The sequence below is a fragment of the Protopterus annectens genome, chromosome 9.part0 (genome assembly GCF_019279795.1).
Source record: "Protopterus annectens isolate FY-2018-M chromosome 9.part0, PAN1.0, whole genome shotgun sequence".
Taxonomy (NCBI): Eukaryota; Metazoa; Chordata; order Ceratodontiformes; family Protopteridae; genus Protopterus; species Protopterus annectens.
This window is the reverse complement of record NC_056743.1, coordinates 1,848,554,452-1,848,574,046: the sequence shown is the minus strand read 5'-3', so window position 1 is coordinate 1,848,574,046 and position 19,595 is coordinate 1,848,554,452.

Below are 19,595 nucleotides of genomic sequence, written 5' to 3'. Positions count from 1 at the left end.
GACACAGAAGATATCCCAGGGGTAAATATACGATCACCCATACAGTCGTCAAGATTTCTCCAGTAGGTGGTCAGTGGGTGGCTCTGCCTATGTGAAACTGGGATTAGAGTCTGAAGTGAGTGGAGCCTCTGGGATAATAATCTGTCCCTCCACAATGTCCTATTAACATCTGTGCTGAGGTATATGTCCCTGGAGTGTGTAGCTCCAAGGGAGTTGGATATCCTGAGGTCGAGCATGTCTAGTAATTCTGGGTTGGGTATATCTGTAAACAACAGGCACACACCATATCTGAGTAGGTGGTAAGTGACTGAGTAGAGCTGGAGTTACTGCATCTGAACTATGCAGGGCATCTGTGTGAGTCCCTAGATCTGCTTGGTGAGGAACTTCCGTGGCCAGTACAGTTGCTGCAGGTGTCAGGTAAGGTACACCCCAAATGTGGCATTGTAACCAAGAACGGATGTGATGGGTATAGGGGCACAAAAACCTCACTCGATCTAGATATGAAACCATATGGGATAAGGTGGCCCACATAGTAGGTGTGTCCACCCACTTTGGCAACATGAATGTCAAAGGCGACAGTTCGAACAAGTCATGTCCCCAAACCCCTAACAACTCCTACCGTATGTAATGGAGTACTATCTATGTGGTAATGTGTGGGCATGTTGTTATTCCCAAAGGGGATGACTATGCAACTAATGGCATTTAGCTGTAGGCCATGGCTCAGGCACCAGTTATCCATCTCTGTGAGACCCTGATTGAGTATGCATGTGGCAGCTGGAGAGTTGATCATGGCACCCTGTTTGCAGTCAAGTGCAAACATGTTCAGCCATATTCCCCCTGTGGTAGCCTGTATGTAAGACAAATATATACTGAACAAGAGAGGTCCCAAGACCGAGCCATGTCGGATGCCATGTGTAACTGGTGTATAGTCAGACATGGCACCTGCAATCCTGACCATGTGGGTGCTATCCCTGATCTGGGTATCAATCCATTGTGTGAGATATGTGTCCATATTGACGCTGGTGTGCCTATGCATAATGGCCCAGTGGGTTATTGTGTTGAAGGGTTTTGCAAGGTTCTGGTAGGCTGTGTGGACAGCCGTCCCTATGTTGATGGACCTGTTAGCCATTTAAAGAATACAAACAGGTTCAAGAGGCAAGATCTGCCCACAACAACACTGAAATGTGTAGGACACTGTGTCTGTAGGTTTCCAATGTCTATGTGTAGGAGTCCCATGACAATACGCTCCATAGCATTGCAGAACAGGCTACATAGGCTTATAGGGCAATATTGTCTGTGGTCCGTTGTGGCACCAACTCTGTGGAGTGGGACCACTGTTGCTGTACACCATTCCTTGGGTACATATCCTGTGGTAACTCCGATATTGAACAGTGATGTAATGTGAGGGTTGCGTCTGTCATGATGCTTGTGTATGATGCAGGCTGGGACACCATCTGGACACATTGATACTGTGATGTATGCTTTGGGGAGGGCAGCACTCACCTGTTACTGTGTGATGTCAGGGAGGTTATACTCTGTTGGGATGGATAGTTGCTCCTTAGGGGGGGGTGGGTGGGAGACATCTGCACTGAACCTGTTTGCCAGGATGTTGGCAATGCCAGTGGGTTCAGGGTAGGTTTAGTCAGCATGCAGTATCTCACAGCATATCATTGAGTGTCCACCCAGGTTCCTGACATAACTGAAGAAGGTCGTGTGATAGTCCTACATGTCTGTTGCAATTGTCTGGTAGAAGCGGCCCTTAGAAAGGTCCATGAGTGATTGTGGCTGTCTGCTAGTACAGATCACAGATGCCTTCCCAGTCTGGGATTGTGCTCTATCATGTAGTAGCTTCCTCCTGATGTTGTACAGCGTATTAATCGCTGGGGTCTACCAGACAAGTCCCCTGCCATTGTAGTAGTGGGTCCTGTTGTTATATGGGATAGCACAATCCATGCAGTCCACTAGGTGTCCATAGAATGTGCATGTAAAGGATGCAGCAGTGTGAGCCGTATATGCCACTGTCTCAGGATCTCTGAAGGATACCACCTTGCTTTGGTGAAGTGAGATGTTGGCTCATGAGATGTTCATCAAGATTACCCATAATGGGTGTGTGGTGGGTATATGTATGTCCTGTGAGATACATGTATGTTCTGACCTTACCAATGAGGGGTATATCGCTGGTGTGGAACATACAGTCCCCATGTTGGTGATAATCAGGTCCAATATGTATTCCCCCTTGTGGCTGTGCTAACTGGTTGTGCCATAGCATATGAGTCCACAAATTGTAGCGACTGTTGGGTGAGGGTGTCGGAGCTTGAGTAGTATCCCCAGTCAGTATTTGTGTATATGAAGTCACACAATATAATGGTGTTTGTGGAGACCTTCATATTCTCTATAGTTCCCATGAAAGCCGAGTGTGGTTCCTGAGTTTGGGAGTGTTTTCTGTAGCAGCCAACAAACTGAAAGGCAGTATTGCACAATGGTAGTTGTATATGTATGGTCTGTGATGCTTTGTGCAGTGCTACTAACCTGGAGGTGTGTGTATCTGTGATGTATATGGATACTCCCCCTAGTTGTGTTGTCTGTTCCAAGTCTTGTTGTCAGACAGCATGGTATGAAACATAACCTGGTAGTGCTGGTGTGCATAAGCGAGCCTGAACCAGGCATCTGTCAGTGCACAGATATTGCTATCCTCCTTACTGCGGAGAGTCCGGAGTGGACACAATATGAGGTTAACACAACTGTTGTTGAGCAGCATTACCCTTAGTTTCATTTAACCTGTAATGTCTATGGAGGTCGCTTTGTCTTCTAAGCCTTGCTTAAAATAGGCACTATGGTGGTAGCAAGAGCCTTAGCCAGCATTCCAAAGTCCAAGGGTGACAGGTGCAAGCTGTCCATAGTGAAGCTACGTGGCATGTTGAGCATGTCACCATACGCTGACAGACACTGTATCCCCTATGAATGAAACATATTTGTTAGGCAACTGTTAAATGTGATATGTGTGTCCATATACTGTGACATCATAATTGGTGGGTGTAAGATGCTAGACAAGGTCAGGGTCACACTGGCCTGGGCTACATGATCAGAGTGTTCCTCCATGTATCATGTCATGTGGTCCAGGGAGTAACGTCTGAGGTTATACACACCAGCATGGACAATGATGGTGCCAGTATTGTACTTGCTTTGGAGTGACCTGACTGCCTGTGTTATGCAGCAGATCCTGGCACCTGACAGACAGCCCAAAGTGACTATTCCCTTGATAGGGATGGTGAGTGGTACGTCAGTGTGTCTGACAATGTGTCGCCTATTACAAGTGTATTAGGTGTGTTGTTTAGCCCGAAGGGCAGTGACTGTGTGGCACACTGACATTGTGAACTTTGTGATATGTGGGTATTGTAGTGGGATAGCAGTTGTGTGTGTGTCTGCTTTGGAGGTCTCTGCTGCTTAGGTAGAGTACATTTACAGCATCCGAGTATGTCTATGTGTGCTAATGTGGTTTGAGTGCTGTTGCTAGAGGATATGTGAGACATATGTAGTGTGTGTGGTTACCTTCACCACCTGATAGACTGTGCCAGTCATGGGTCGAGAAAGTTCAGCTCCCTGTATGTCTATATAGGTGCATCTCACACATATATCTGAGTTTGTCGGGAGGAGGAGAGGGTTGTCTGTGTACATGAGGCAGATGTGACATTGTGTCAATATCACAATATCCACCAGCTGGACTGAAGAGTACACACAAAACCAACCCTTGGACATGCCAGGATATTATCCTGACATACTCTGTAGCCTGATCACAAAGGATAAGTAGGGTGTTAAGCGTGTAAAAGAGTATAACTGGGATTAGTGCTCATGTTCGTTGATGTTTTGTAAAGAGTAGCTGAGAAGGAGTCCAGACTGAATCATGACACCTCCTTTCAGCTATGTCGTAAAAATCAATGTACACCCATATATGTCCTGAGTCAGGGCCAACTGTACCTGAGTGACAATGCCGACATCATGACAGAAAGGCCCATATGTACATACCCATCCCCCACTGACAATAGTCCACATCATCATACCAGGAGATATCACATGTAGAATGGATGAGCAGCTACCCCCACTGCCAAAAGCATGGCAGCAGGTGGAATACATTGATTCCCAATATATGTCATGCACAAACTACAGAACAAACAGATCATGCAACTGAACAGTCAGCTGAGCCTCACCCCCTACATAGGACGTGGAACCGTTGAATGTGTCACAGCTACATATGGCACTCCCCACAAGTGTTGGTGCTCAACACACCATGGGAAGTCAAGTCTAGTACGCATATGAGGTCTGATCTGCAAGGTCATGGAGTCCATCATGGTTGCAGTCATAAACAGAGCTATTGGAAGTTGACATACACACAACCCTACCAACTGTGGTATGTTCATGTGCGGATCATGGTTCCCAAACATGCTAGACTGTTTGCAAGGCAGCCACCCAGGACATACATCAATGAACACATCTACACATGTGTCACATAGACTTTGAATAGCCCTTTATCAACATTCCAGACACATGCAGTATCCACAAAACCAACAAGCTGTGCATAAATATGTGTTGACATATGATGGAATGTCAATGTGCTTTCGCCAACCCCTAACTTAGCACCTGTGAGAGGAAGACAGGAAACACACTTAATGGTCTGCACATGCACACATGCACACATGCACACTGGAACACAGGAACACAGGAACACATGCACACTCCTCACTACAGCAGATACACACACACAACAGCAATCCAAAACATACTCAATAGTGGTTGAAGATGGATGATAGTATCACAAGGCAAACAGTCACATCACACATGTCAGCATGCAGAATAAGTGTTGATCAAGTCCATGCAGTGTGAGTGCAGACAGCCATAGTTAATGACAGTGTACATGGCTGTGGTGCATGTGTGTACATGTTCAGTGATTGCCTACACCCTGGAACACAATGTGTACAAGGACATGACATTTCTGTGCAAGTGCAATGTCCTGTGCACCATCACTCACAGGTATACATACCATGGCTGCATGTGTTATCTGTGTGTCACATGGATTTCCATGTCTGATTGCAGTGTCTGTGTCTGTAGCAGATAATTGTGGACACAGGTGTAGCACATGCATGCTATCTACACACATGGGATGAGTGGTGCATGTATACATGATGGAATACCAATCCTGAACATGGCCATTGTAACTGTATGGGGTGTAGTACCATTAGCCATCATCATCATGCATCATGTGGTCACTCAAGGCCACTAAAGTGTGCTAGACCACTGCCTAGCATGCTGTACCTGAACCGCAGTGCTGTGGCTAAGTTTACAATTACACAGCCACGTTGCACAAGGGTGTGTGAGCTGCCCAATAGGGAGCATTGCCTAACATGACAGTGTTATGTGTTGAAGAGTGTTGCACAGCCCCATGCTAGGCCCCTACCTCTCAGGTATATTATGTGTGGTGTGTGGATGACATGTGGGATACTGAAGTGTGACCTGGCAGAGGGTGTCCAGTTACTACATGTGTAGCATGTTGAGGTGTACTGCGTATGACAAACGTGTTATGTTGTGTACATGTGTGTCAACTACACCTATCCAATGTGCAGTACAGTGTTGCCGCATTTGTGTATGATGCTCTGTGCATTGCATGTGATTGAGGCAGCTACTGACTTTACTGACATGTTTAACGTCGCACAGCAAACATGCACAGCATGCATTATGCGTAGGTGTGTTACGTGTACATGGCCTACACCTCACCTATGACATGCACATTTCAATACCAATTTTAAAGTGTTAACACACTCACCAGCATGTGTCGTTTGCCCTGCTGTCACACCAGAGGGACCTACAAGAATATGACACAGTTTGTCAGTGGTCACAACTGTGGCATTGCTACTGTGAGTGTGCTAAACTACAGTAGAACAACAGGCATAGGTGTACAGATACTATTCACAATATCAGTATTGCACACAATAGGCAGCACAACTGCTAAACACAGTATACATCTCACATATGCATAATCTAACAATACAGGTAACAGTAGTCTACAGCTAGGGCATGTTACCTGCACGTTCCATGTCACCATGCTGGGTGGCTCCGGCCTCCATGATGACACATGTGTGATGTTGTTGCTGCTGTAGGCCAGGAGGCACCACGCTTAGGAGCAGTTCCTCCACTCTGGTGAGTGGGGGATGTATGACCTCCCCACCACCTGTGGCAAGCTGTTGCCTATGGATATCAGATGCACGCCACCGGACATGTCTAATTAAATCACTGCAGTGATGGCGTACCTGCTCATATGCCTGGTTATGCATGCCAGTGTCATTTACCCGACGAACAAGATCTTGCCACAGTGCAGTACGCTCCTGCAGGTGCTGGCTGGCCCTGGAAAACAGCAGGGTATAGTGCTGAACCAGGCTGTGGTGGATTTCCTGTTCCTCTGCGGCTGTGTAGGAGAGATTCCTTTGATGAGCCATAAGCCTGGAAGACAGGTAAGCGACATGTGTGAGCAAGTCATGTGGCACACTTAACATTATAGTACAGATATCAGTTAACTGCCATATATAGCATCTGTTCGTCTGTCAGAGGATACACATATTCAATACCACGTATCAGTGCTCAGCCCACAACTGGCTGACAGTGCCTGCCACACTCCATATAACAAACCAGTATACACCAGTACTCAGCACACTGTTTGGGATCCAATGCACAGCCTTGCCATGGGGGTACATATCAAGCTAATGCATGCAGGAATGTGTCATCCATTGCAATGAATGTGAAGTACAGTTACAGTATAACCAGTAACCCACACTAGTCGTTGATGCCATACCCCTACCTAACATATGTGCACATTTGTTAATATAGCTGGCATACTGCTGTAACAGAGTATACATGTTGCTAGGTACACACGCAAACCCTGAAACACACATGTGATTGCGGACATGCTACAGACATCATTACACACACATCAGACATTCATACAACACACAAATGTATGCTGACACAGATGAGCATTTCCTGTGTACCTTACAGTACTGTGTGCCCCTACTTACAGATACCCATGCCTGAGGTATGTAATCTGTGCAGACTACAGGAAACACACAAGACAGTGTTACCAGGGAATGTGAACATACACCATACTGTGCTGTTTAGGCCTACAGCTTCGGGTAGTACAACAGTGCAAATGTCAGCTGGATTCACCAGCAGTACCACTTACTGAGCTTACATGTATTGCTTCAGTCTACGATGGGGCACCACAGTCGTACACAAGGAACTATGTCATAACATGTGCCATCCTACTATGTCTGCATCCCAATAACTGACACATCCTTCTCTGGCCTTACACCTAGGACACAAACAACCATGACAGAAACAACCTCACACTAAGCTATCACACCATTACAGACCTTGCACACATTCACTGTCACACTCATTCCACCTCACACAGCAGGTATTGCACTGAGTACATGTGTGTGTGTGTGTGCATTGTGTCATAGGTAGGTAATATGCTATTGGCCCTAGGGCCTACAGCAGCCTAGCCATATGCTACCCTGGCCTTTGATACACATGTAATTTGATTTCACTTGCTGCTGTCAACTGGATACACAGAGGTGATTCCCAGGGCATGTTACCTATCCCACAGACAGTCATCAGGGGTATGTATGACATCTGCTACTGAGGAGCCTTGTTTGTTAATGCTGGGTGGTTTACTCCAGAGTATGGCATATTTGCCAGTAGGAGCCTATCCCTCCAGCATGTGCTGTTTAGTGACGTGGCGGTGATTAGGGACCTAGGCCATGTAGCCCAGTGGGATTGTGAAGTGCTGACATGGTGGTTGTCTGACTGCTATGGGTGTGACATACCTCTGTATGTTCGGCAGAGGTAACCTCTGGGTGGCCTGTATGCAACGCACGGTAGCTGTGGTTATGTGAGTCAGTCTGCGTAGGGTATGTGTTTGAGGGCAGTATTACACTTTGTGAGGTATATCTGTGGCCTTTCCACTTGCTGTAGTTGTCATGTGAGGTACATACCACATGGGGCATTGTGATGAGTACAGGGAAACACTGACCAATATTTCTGTACATGACACATCATTTGTGATGACACGTACCATGTAGACAGATTACAAGACTAGAGTGGCACTGTGAATATCAAAGGGGAGGCTACTGTACACCTGTGTCCCATGTTCCCTTCTGACACCTTCAGTGTTAGGCAGGCAACCACCTATCTGGTAGTTAGTGGGTAAAGTGTTTTGGTATGGGTATGGCACTGCAGTATTAACACTGGTGTTCAGTCCATGCCTTGGTCACCAGGCACCTGTTGCAATACATCTGACCCCGTGTCTCCCTCTCTCACTATATATATATAGATATATATATATATATATATATATATATATATATATATATATATATATATATATATATATATATATGTATATATATATATATATATATATATACATATCTATATATATGTCCATATATATCCATATATATCTGCATATATCTATATATCTATATACATATCTATATATGTATATATATCTATATATTTTATATATATATATATATATATATATATATATATATATATATATATATATATATATATATATATATATATATATATATATATATATATATATATATATATATATATATATATATATATATATATATATGTATATATATATATATATATATATACACACATACTTGTAAACATCCATTGCTGTACATATACATGCACATATAGGCACATATACTGCCCATCTTTCATGGTGGGAATATCAATTATGAAACAGTTGTGTGACATACAATTATGTAATAATATTGCACAGTGTTGTGCAGAATGCATTTCACTGTCCTCAGGCCATATAGCTATAGCAGACCTCACTGGCTGTAACTCAGTCCCACAGCATTTAACCACCACATGACATATACCTGCAGTGCTTGCTGTTTTCAGTGCCACACACTACAACCTACATAGATATGTGCACGTAGCAACCTTCAAACACATAAATATGTCCAGCCTTCACCAACAGTTGCAGTATGTCCCTTGCACATCTGCATATACATATAGATACGGACTGCTACCACATATGGAGGGGTTCACAGTATGTAGAGTACCCTTCAGACACATCATTCGGATGCCAGCAATTACATCTCTGTTAGATGCCTTAACTTTGTATTTCTCACCTCTGTCTGTTGTACCTGTTGAGGTTTTTTTTTTATTGGGTTGGTGTCTCCAACTGCCTCTGTTTGTTTATTTTTTTTGGTTGGTGTCTCCAACTGCCTCTGTTTGTTTTTTTTTTTTTTGATTGGTGTCTCCAACTGCCTCTGTTTTTTTTTTTTTGGTCGGTGTCTCCAACTGCCTCTGTTTGTTTGTGTTTTTTGGTTGGTGTCTCCAACTGCCTCTGTCTGTTTGTCTGTCTGTCTGTCTCTCTCACTCTCTCTCCAGTTGCTGCAATGATATTATTGCATGTGTGGACAGCAAGTACAGGCTGCTTTTGTAGGTATCTGCACATGTGCATGTGATGGCCTCTGCACCAATTGGTGCCTACCATTTAGTAATTGCATGCAGCCTGCTGTGTGGTAATTGCAGTTCTCACTGTGATTTCAGGACATTGCTATAAAATGATAGGTTAGGTAGGCGTAGGCCTTTCAGTTTTGCAAGGTGGGGACCATGCTTCTTTGCTGTGGACACTGTTGTGTCAGTCAGACGGTTGGTATATGTTTCATATCTGAAGATGGGTTGTAGCCAGTGAAATGCATATTGTACTGAAACCTGACTGTTGCTTCTTCCAGTACACTCTTCTCAGTGTGTACATTTACTCACACCTCCTAATGCTAACACTGGATACATGGGAGTAGTTTCATAGTTTCATAGTAGTGTACTAGGCTATCTGCCCGGGGGCATTTATAAGCCTAGCCAACAGTGATGTGGCTTCTCTAGTAGTGACACATGTGGGACCCCATTATTTAGTAAACTATACCTCTGTCTAGTAGTGACACTGAGGTGACTTCTCCCATCCATGCATCGAGATTTTCTTGAACAGTGCCAATGAAGGGCTCTGTCTCACATGAACTGGGAATGAATCTATCCTCCAGCATGTCCTATTCATATTTGTGCAGAGGTTGAAATCTTTTTGGATTTTTGAGATGGAGCATGTCCATCAGTTCTTATGCTACTGAATAGAGCTGGAGTTTCTTTAATCTAGCTGGATAAGGCACATGTTTGAGATTGTTGCATGTGCCGGGTGAGATACATCCCAAATGGAGCATTATATTCAATCATGTATGTAATTTCTTTTGGAATTAGGGAATTAACTGGCATACAACAGTAGCTATTGCAATGTATTCCTATGGCTTTCCTATTTTCCCTTTACATTCACTCCTTGTAATGCATGTTATATTTCTTTATTGCAATGTATTCCTAAGGCTTACCTATTTTCCCTTTACATTCACTCCTTGTAATGCATGTTATATTTCTTTATTGCAATGTATTCCTATGGCTTTCCTATTTTCCCTTTACATTCACTCCTTGTAATGCATGTTATATTTATTTATTGCAATGTATTCCAATGGCTTTCCTATTTTCCCTTTACATTCACTCCTTGTAATGCATGTTATATTTCTTTCAGCTCCAAGTTATTGTATATCTGCTGTGGCTTAGTGGTACATCATGCAGACTGGTGAGTCCAAGGTGTGGGGTTTGAGACTGACAAGGGTATTTTATTTTGCTGCTGAGCAATACAAGGGCTTGTCATACAGAGTGACTAAGGCACTTTTAAGCAGTTGTAAGCGGGTTTGCATGGGTTTGCGCAACGCTTAGCTAATTTCTTTTAAAGAAAAGAAAATGGGGAGATAGGAATGTGGTGAAAAAGGGGGCACAAAGAGGGAAAGACAGTAGGGAAACCAGCTCGGGATGTGCAGGATGGGTGTAGGGAAGGTCCATAGCTGCCCATTTCTTTACCAGCAACAGCTGTGCATATGTATGAAATTTGGTGTGAAATTTGAACCTTCCACCCCTGAGAGAGGGGTGAGGACAACAAAATATGTTGTACTGACAATTAGAATTATCAGTTTACATGTCCAGCGGACATGTGTGCGAACTGGGCAGCTATGTATGGGGCGTAATTTTTTTTGTGGGAACAGATTACCCTTTTTTTTTTTCAGGTGAGTGGAATGTGAGGTAGAGGAAGTAGGTATATTTGGGGAGGTAGGTTGGGGGGGTAAACAGACAAGATAAACAAGATGCATACAGGGACGGAGTTTGATACATGGGGTGGGTGAACACAATTGACGGGGAAGGATGTTTGGAAATCGCAAGCCCATGAGCTCACAGATGGTAACAGTGGAACTGAGATCCCCACCCATGGGCAGTCACCACTGCACCTTCACAGCCCCGAGGGTGGCTGTGCTGGGGGCTGAGTAGGAGGGGCAGGCTCACCCAAGAGATGCGCCACTCTCGCCTCAAGCTGGCGTAGGGGATCAGCGACTGAAAGCTGGATCTCCCTACACACAACAGCCCAAACCCTTCGAAGGGTGACGGGTGGCCCTTCTTTGCCCACACTTGCACAGGGGGGGACAAGCCCCATCCCCTGCAGTGCTTCCACCTGAAGGTGGCACAGGACCAACAGAGGAGGGGAGCCTGGGCTGGGCACCGGAGCTGCTGGTGCCAGGTGCACTCGCCAACTGAGGAGGGACAGGTGGGTCCGCTGGGACCGGCCTTCCCATACGTTCTGTGATTAGGTGTGTTTAATTACAACATAAACAACAGCATTCCAGATTAGTTGTAATAGCATGCAGTAATATTCCCATTAACCCAACACACCAAGGTTCCAACAGTTGAACAGCAAGCATAACACATGCATATATTGAATAACAGTGGATATTCCAACAGCATGCAGGGATGTTTGGTAGCAACAGGCCACCATGAGCGTGGTGTTTGAACAGGGCACATGCATCAACATCAATGCAAATATTTATAAAACAATAGGACATATGTCCCAACAAATATTTAAGGTTACACATACCCACTGAGGTGTGGAATTGCATGGTTTATGCACATACGGTAGGGTGTAGAAAAAACCTCTTTTAACATCTTATAATGACCTTTTAGTCTACACTACATTACCAGTGACTGCAGTTGTATATCCCCTACCTGTATTATTACACTTGCCACCATACATTAGGTTGTGTCATGGGTTTGGCTAGTTCAATATATGCCTGACCTATATCTCACATACTAACTGTCCAGGATGCAGGTGTTACTGCTACATATTTATTGTTTGCATTTATATTTCTTTACCTACATATCTGGGATGTTTTCACATGACATTTTCACTTCAATTTGTACAGAACCCTGCATTTCTTAACACACACTCACATTTCTGGTGAATAATTAAATGCTACATGTGTGCCAGGTCTACTTATTCATGCCAGCCAGTAACTGACTATTGTGGACTGTATATATGTTTCACAGCTACTAGCACTTCCATCACCCACTTTATATGGGACTGCATAACTCTGGGTTGCCAGCACATTTTCAAACAGTACTGTTTGTATAATGCAAGGGTACAACAACATTTCAGACTCTGTGACACAGACACAGCCTGGGTTTTAGACCTTTATTAATGACATTGCACACTTTTCCACAGGCTCACTCCTTTATTTGTTTTAAAGGTGTTTATGGCAGACATGTTCAAGACATATTATACCTTTATTAATAGGTTAGAACAATCTTTTTTCAGGCTCACTCACTTATGTTATATGACTGTGCCTGAAGGGATATTATTCCAGACATATGTTACCTTTCTTAATGGGTTACTACACTCTTTTTCTGCCTCTCTGACATTTTTATCTGACAGTACATGCAGAGGATGTATTCAGGCAATTCTATGGCTGTTTTATTGGACTACAACACTTTCTTTCATGCTCTCTCCCATATTTTATATAACAATACATGCAGAATAATCACTAACCTGCCTGGTGGTGCAGCCTTAGCAGCCTATCAGCATAGGCTTGCTGATTCGCAGCACAGTCACCTGCAGCTGTAAAGTAAATGAAGGGATATTGAGACATACCTATCCGTTATACATACTCCATTATCAATTCTTACATACTGCATTCCATGGCTACATACTCAGTTGTGGGGCATTCTGCATCCCACGGGCCTCCTGTATCCACTGGTTCAGGCGGTCCTGCTTTCGTCTCTTCAGGTCTGCATGGTGGTGACGGACCTGCTCACCAGTCCGGAGAATGCCTGTGGCACTGGTGAGGTCAAGAGCTAACCGGTTCCAAGCCTCTGCCTTGTACTCCATCCCTTGGAACCGGCCCCGCAGGAGTCTTGTCTCATGATGGTGGACAAGGAGCTAAACCATGTATTTGGAGTCCTCGATGCCCCAGCGTTGATCCCGGAAATGTGAACCCTCTCCTGCACCTGCCATTCTGACTGCAAATGTGAGCTACAATCAGTTATGGTGAGTATTCCCACCTATGGGACTTAAATATGCTGCATTTCCCACACTTTTTTGTGATTGGCCATTTTGTAAAATTCTCAGCTGACTGCAGACCTGCTTAGTAATGGTTAAACTACCATTCGTAAGTTTATGAATGTTAATATTGACTGCTTCCCCTATGTTGTCATGGCTTAGTGGTTCTCTACTTTGATTATGATGCAAAGGGTCCTGGGTTTCAACCTTGTCATTCTTTTATTTTAATACTGTCTAGACAGGCTAGGGGGTGTGTCTGTGTTTAAGCAACTTAGCTCTACATTGCTCCCAGGTGCCCTATGGTGCCCTGGTTGGTGCGGCGCGCACGTCTGCACAAACACATTGCGCTGGTAAAGCGCTTTTAAACTTTGGGCAACTCTATTTAGCTGGGTAAAGCACTATTAAACTATGGGCAACTCTGTTTATCTGGATAAAGTGCTATTAAACTATGGGCAACTCTGTTTAGCTGGGTAAAGTGCTATTAAACTATGGGCACCTCTGTTTAGCTGTGTAAAACTTTGCTTAACACCAGGCTATATGGGTCCTTTAAAAATATATATTTTGCTCACTGATACATTGGCCATGTCACTGCTTTTAATAAAATTTTAATCATATATGTCTGGTATTATTTCAAATACTGATTTAAAACATAAATAAGAAGGGGAGTGGTGGGACTCTGTGAATGCCTTCTTTTTGTGCATACACTCTACCATTACGCTATTGCAATTTGGTGTGATTTGCATAAACATTCTTTCTTATGCTCTTCCATGTCAGAATTGCTAACTCTAGCTAAGCAATGGGCACACCCGCGCACACACGTGCAAATACGGGCAGCTATATCGTGGATTGAAAAAAAAAATATTTTAATTATTTACTTTATATAAGTGTGATGGGGGTTTACAGTGTCAGGGAGTGTTGTGTTGGGTGCAAGTACATTTGAGTGGACTTGCTCTTCTGTGTTGACATTATGCTTTTTAAAACCTTGCAGGGGTGTGCACATTTAGACTGCTCGGTAGTTGGACATGCCCCCTGCTTTCCTACTAAGTCCATGTAAAAGTTACGGTTGAGTCAGCGTGCAATCATGAATATTCATGGCACGCTGACGTCAAACCATTCAACTGCAGCCTCCGAGTAAGACTTATTAAGTCTTACACGGAGGATTAGTGAATCCAGGGGGCAGTGTAGTAAAGGGAAAGCACAGTCAGATCATTGCTGCAGAATTTGAAATGTCCCTGGTTAAGTATGTGTAACCACTGCTGTGATTTATAATGCTAACCCCAACAAACTTTTCTCATAAGGCAGGTGCAACCGGCCAAAAAACAAACTCAAAATCCAAAAGAAGGAGGCCAGCACCAAGAGTGAAAACTAAGTTTATTCCAGGTGATAACAACTCAAACCAGTTTCAGCAGCTTTGCCTTCATCAGTGATTGCTATCTGAATTAACAGATAGTCTATATATACGCATAGCACTTCATGTCAATCAAGTATTTAAAGGTACAGCAATAACAAAAGCTGAAAGAGTCCCTGTAATAAAAACATAATATATTAATATATTATTTTTTGTTTTTTATTATTCTCTAAAGGTGGTCATTATGACCAGGGGAAAAAAGAGCCCCTAGCCTTACTATCCAACACTTTTCTTTATCATTCAAAATACTATGCCACCCTAACTTATTAAGTCTATCACCCAATATCTTGTCAATAATACAAAAGTGAAATATTGCTGATTTATGATCACATACATGTCTATAAAGTGAATTAGTCACTTGTTTGTTTCTGATATCACTTAAATGTTCAGACATTCTTATTCTAAATGGTCTAGATGTTTACCCAACATAGAAAGATGAACAGGAACAAGTGGCCAAATAGACCACCCAGTCTGTTCCACAGTTGGCAAAATGCTTAATCCTGTAAACCATCTTAGTGTTTTTACTAGAAAACTCCTTAGATTTTGGCATGTACCTACAGAAGGAGCAATGTACACAAGAAAATGACCCAACTAACTTGTCCCCTGTAACTGTTAATTGTTCCATAGAATAACTTTCACCCTTGGATTTGTAATGATTAAGATAGGACCCCAGTGTTCGTCATCTACGATATGAGAACTTACATCTATCTGTGAGGAGACTTGATAGTTCTTGATTTGCCATAACAATATTCCAATTTTTATTAATTGAATTTCTGATAGCATGAGTATTTCTACCATAGGTAGTAACAAATCGAATACTATCCCCTGAGGTATGAGTTTTTTCTTTATATTGCAATAACTCTGACCTATTTTGTCCAGTGGCCCAGTTACTAGCTGAAAGAATGTGTCCTGGTTTATAGCCCCCAGCTCTAAATCTATGTATCAAATCATTCTTATGATGTTCTTAGTCAACATGGGAGGAGCATAGTATTCGATTTGTTACTACCTATGCTATAAATATTCATGCTATCAGAAATGCAATTAATAAAAATTGTAATATTTTTATGGCAAATCAAGAACCATATAAACTTGTCTACTTGTCTGATTATGTCCTTGCTGCTTTACATGGTTTTCTGGATGGCAACACTATTGTTGGCTGCACAACCTCACTTGTATTTGTGTAATCATGGTGTACAGCATGCATATGCAATTAGCACTGCTGCTCATCACACAAACACATAAACTCCATCTGGGTTCTCGCTAAGCCTACATGGAGTTTATTGAATCTCCAGGATTCCTTTTTGTATAGGAACCTCAAAGACATTCAGTCCACTGCTAAGAGAAAATTACTCTATCCTCTTTGCAGTATTAGCCCTGCAGAAGTGGATTTAATGATGTATCACTGTACTGTTAATTGAAACTCAAAATCACACATTATTATGAAGAGGCAGATGAACTATTCTATAGGAGCAAATAATGCCATAGTGCAGTAGTAGCAATTCTAGTTAAATATTCACTATATGTATCAGGTGGCATTTTTGGTCATGGTTTTAATTTGAGTAGGCTGGAGCAGCAGTGCAAACAGACAGATAACTTGCAGCTCTTAACATGGAGTAAGGTCATGTAAGGTAAACACAATAGCCATGTATTCTGGGTGGCCGTGGGGGGGTTAAAGGTCTCATCTTCTAGTGATAATATGAAACTTTCATGACATGATTATTGACAATGCTTGCAGTTTTGGCTTGTGGTTTCAGAGATTAATACACTCTGTAGCAAAGACAGGAGACCTTTGAGACTATATTCATGTACCTTGATGAGACATCCCATCTGTTGACCTGAATCATTGTCCAAGACCTGAATGAAGCCCACTGTCAGGGGTGGCAGGTCACGTGGCCATATGTGACACAGATGCCTTGCAATGGCCTGTGCCTGACCACCTTGCCACAGCCATAGACTGCATGGCCATGAAGTCAGACTTGTGGGTCATTGCAGTGTATCTCATGGAGGCATATATGGAGGCAACACTCACCAATTGTAATCTCAGCAGCACTATTGAGTTCCATGTCCTTCTGCTCAGTGTCACTGTGTTGTTTGTGCGCATCATCCCACAATCCACTAAGCACACTCAGAAGCTGCATATTGCTGTGACTAGCAGCCTTCTGGATCTGGATGTCTGGATTAATGCTTAGTTTCATGTCAGTAGTTACATGCCATGTCTTTTGAGACCCTCAGACACCACATCACTGTCAAGGCTAGTGAGCTTTTCTGGCTGTTTCCTGTCCTGGTTACCATGCTACTACCTGTATACGTATGAGTAACACATGCCAGACAGTGTGTGTGTGTGTGTGTGTGTGTGTGTGTGTGTGTGTGTGTGTGTGTGTGTGTGTGTGTGTGTGTGTGTGTGGTATGCATATACCTTCACAACATCTGCCTCACTTTCACCTAAATCCAGCACAGAGCTTCCCTTGCAAGTCTGTGATGCTCAAAATGTCCAGCACCAAATGGGTGTTGATCATAAATATTATTATGGCAACTCCAGCAAATGGTGTATTGAAACACCATATAATACAAGCAAACTGGTTTCGGCAAGAATATGCCTTCCTCAGTGCAATAACAAAAACTAAAACGACATAATGAGCTTAAATAGTCCAACTGTGAAAAAAAAAGCTTGTCATTGGGTGATTAAAATTGCTCATTTAAGCCAGGTTTAAACAAACCCCCAACCTGGTGATCCAACTAGATTATTTTTGGTTTAAAATAAAATGCCAATCTGTCTTGTTCAGTCAATTACCTATAACCTGATCGATTATAGAGAATTTGAACTGAGCAGTGGTATGAGTCATAGTATGTTTATACAAAGAATTAGACACTCTTTTATTCCTGATGTCACTAAGATGTTCCAATATTCGAATCTTAAGTGGCTTGGAGGTCTGCCCCTCATAAAAAGCAGAACAAGGGCAAGTGGCAAAATATATGACCCAATCAGTGCTAGAGTTACCAAAACACTGAATGTCGTACACCTTAGATGTGTTTTTACTGGTAAATTGTCTGTTCTTTAGTACATGGCTACATGCAGAACAATGACTACAGGGTATGCACCCAACCAATTTTTCCCCCAACAATGAGACTTGATGTTTATTGGATGCAATCCTGTGTTTATAATGATTAACATAAGTGCCCCAAGTAGGACCCCATTGGTAAGAATATAAGCATTTGGGAGATAAAAACTCAGATAATTTATGATGTAACAAAAGTATGTCCCAGTGTTGGTCAATAATCCTTCTAAGGGTATTAATGTTATGCCCAAATGTAGTTACAAGTCATACAGGCCCCTGATGATCATTCATTTGTTGATTGTATTTTAACAAATGTTTGTATTTTAACAAAGTTGATCTAGGTTGTTAAGATGCAAATTGACTAGCCATACTGATATTATTAATACCATATCTCCTACTGAGAAACCTTTCTATCAAGTCTTGTTAATACTGATCATATAAGTTATCAGAAGAAGAGAAATTGGGACTTGGGAATATTGTGAATGATATGTCATGGCTGATGGCTGGTGGCATGGAGTAGTGTGTTATATTAGGGATACTTCCAGAAGATCTCAGTCCTCAAAGTATGATCTACTTCCCTAGCAATGGTTACATCAAGAAATGTAATTTGATCAACATGAAAATTCAACATGAACTGGATCCCCTACTTGTTCTCATTGAGGTACTGTACAAATTCATGTACATAAACATCATCACCCCTCCACAACATCCAGCAATCATCCAAATAACGCCTCCAAATATCAATTTCATCAAGGTAAAAATTATGATTAGCATCATATATAAGATGTTCCTCAACAAAATCCATAAATAGGGCGGCATAACTCAGAGCAAAGGAAGCTCCCATGGCTGTCCCCTTTACCTGCCAATATGATGTAACACCTGGTTGTTCATAATGCCTTCCTCAAGGGCCAGGCTCAAGAATTCATCAATTTCTTGTTTAAATTTTAGTGTTGGATCAATCAGCATGTATATATAGAATTAGCCATCAGACAATTGTCTTTCGGCCTCAGCTAAATACATCAGCCAATCCATAACCACAATCTCCTCACCCTTGTCTGCCAGCAGGATGACCAAATCATGGTTATTATTAAACTCAGTAATCACCTGTTGTTCCTCATAAGTAAGATTATGCCGGCAGACAAGGATGGGGTGGTTATGGTTTTATATATATATATATATATATATATATATATATATATATATATATATATATATACATACACATACATACACATGCCGATTGATCTAATGCTAAAATTCAAACAAGAAATTGATGAATTTTTGAGCCTGGCCCTTGAGGAAGGCATTATTAACAAGGTGTTACATCATTTAACTGTTTCTGATCCCCAGTCACAATATTTATATTTATTGCCCAACATTCACAAGAATTTAACTAAATCACCAGGTAGACTTATTGTGTCGGGCAGGGGGTTACAGAACCATTAGCTGCCTTTCTCGCTAAATATCTTCAACCATTATTACAGTTTTTTAGGGCCAGAATTCAAGATACAACCCAGTTTCTACATATTATTATGGATACACAGTTGGATCCTAACTGGCTAATGTGTACATTGGATGTGACTGCCCTTTACACTAATATTCCCCATTGGGACAGCCTGGAGGC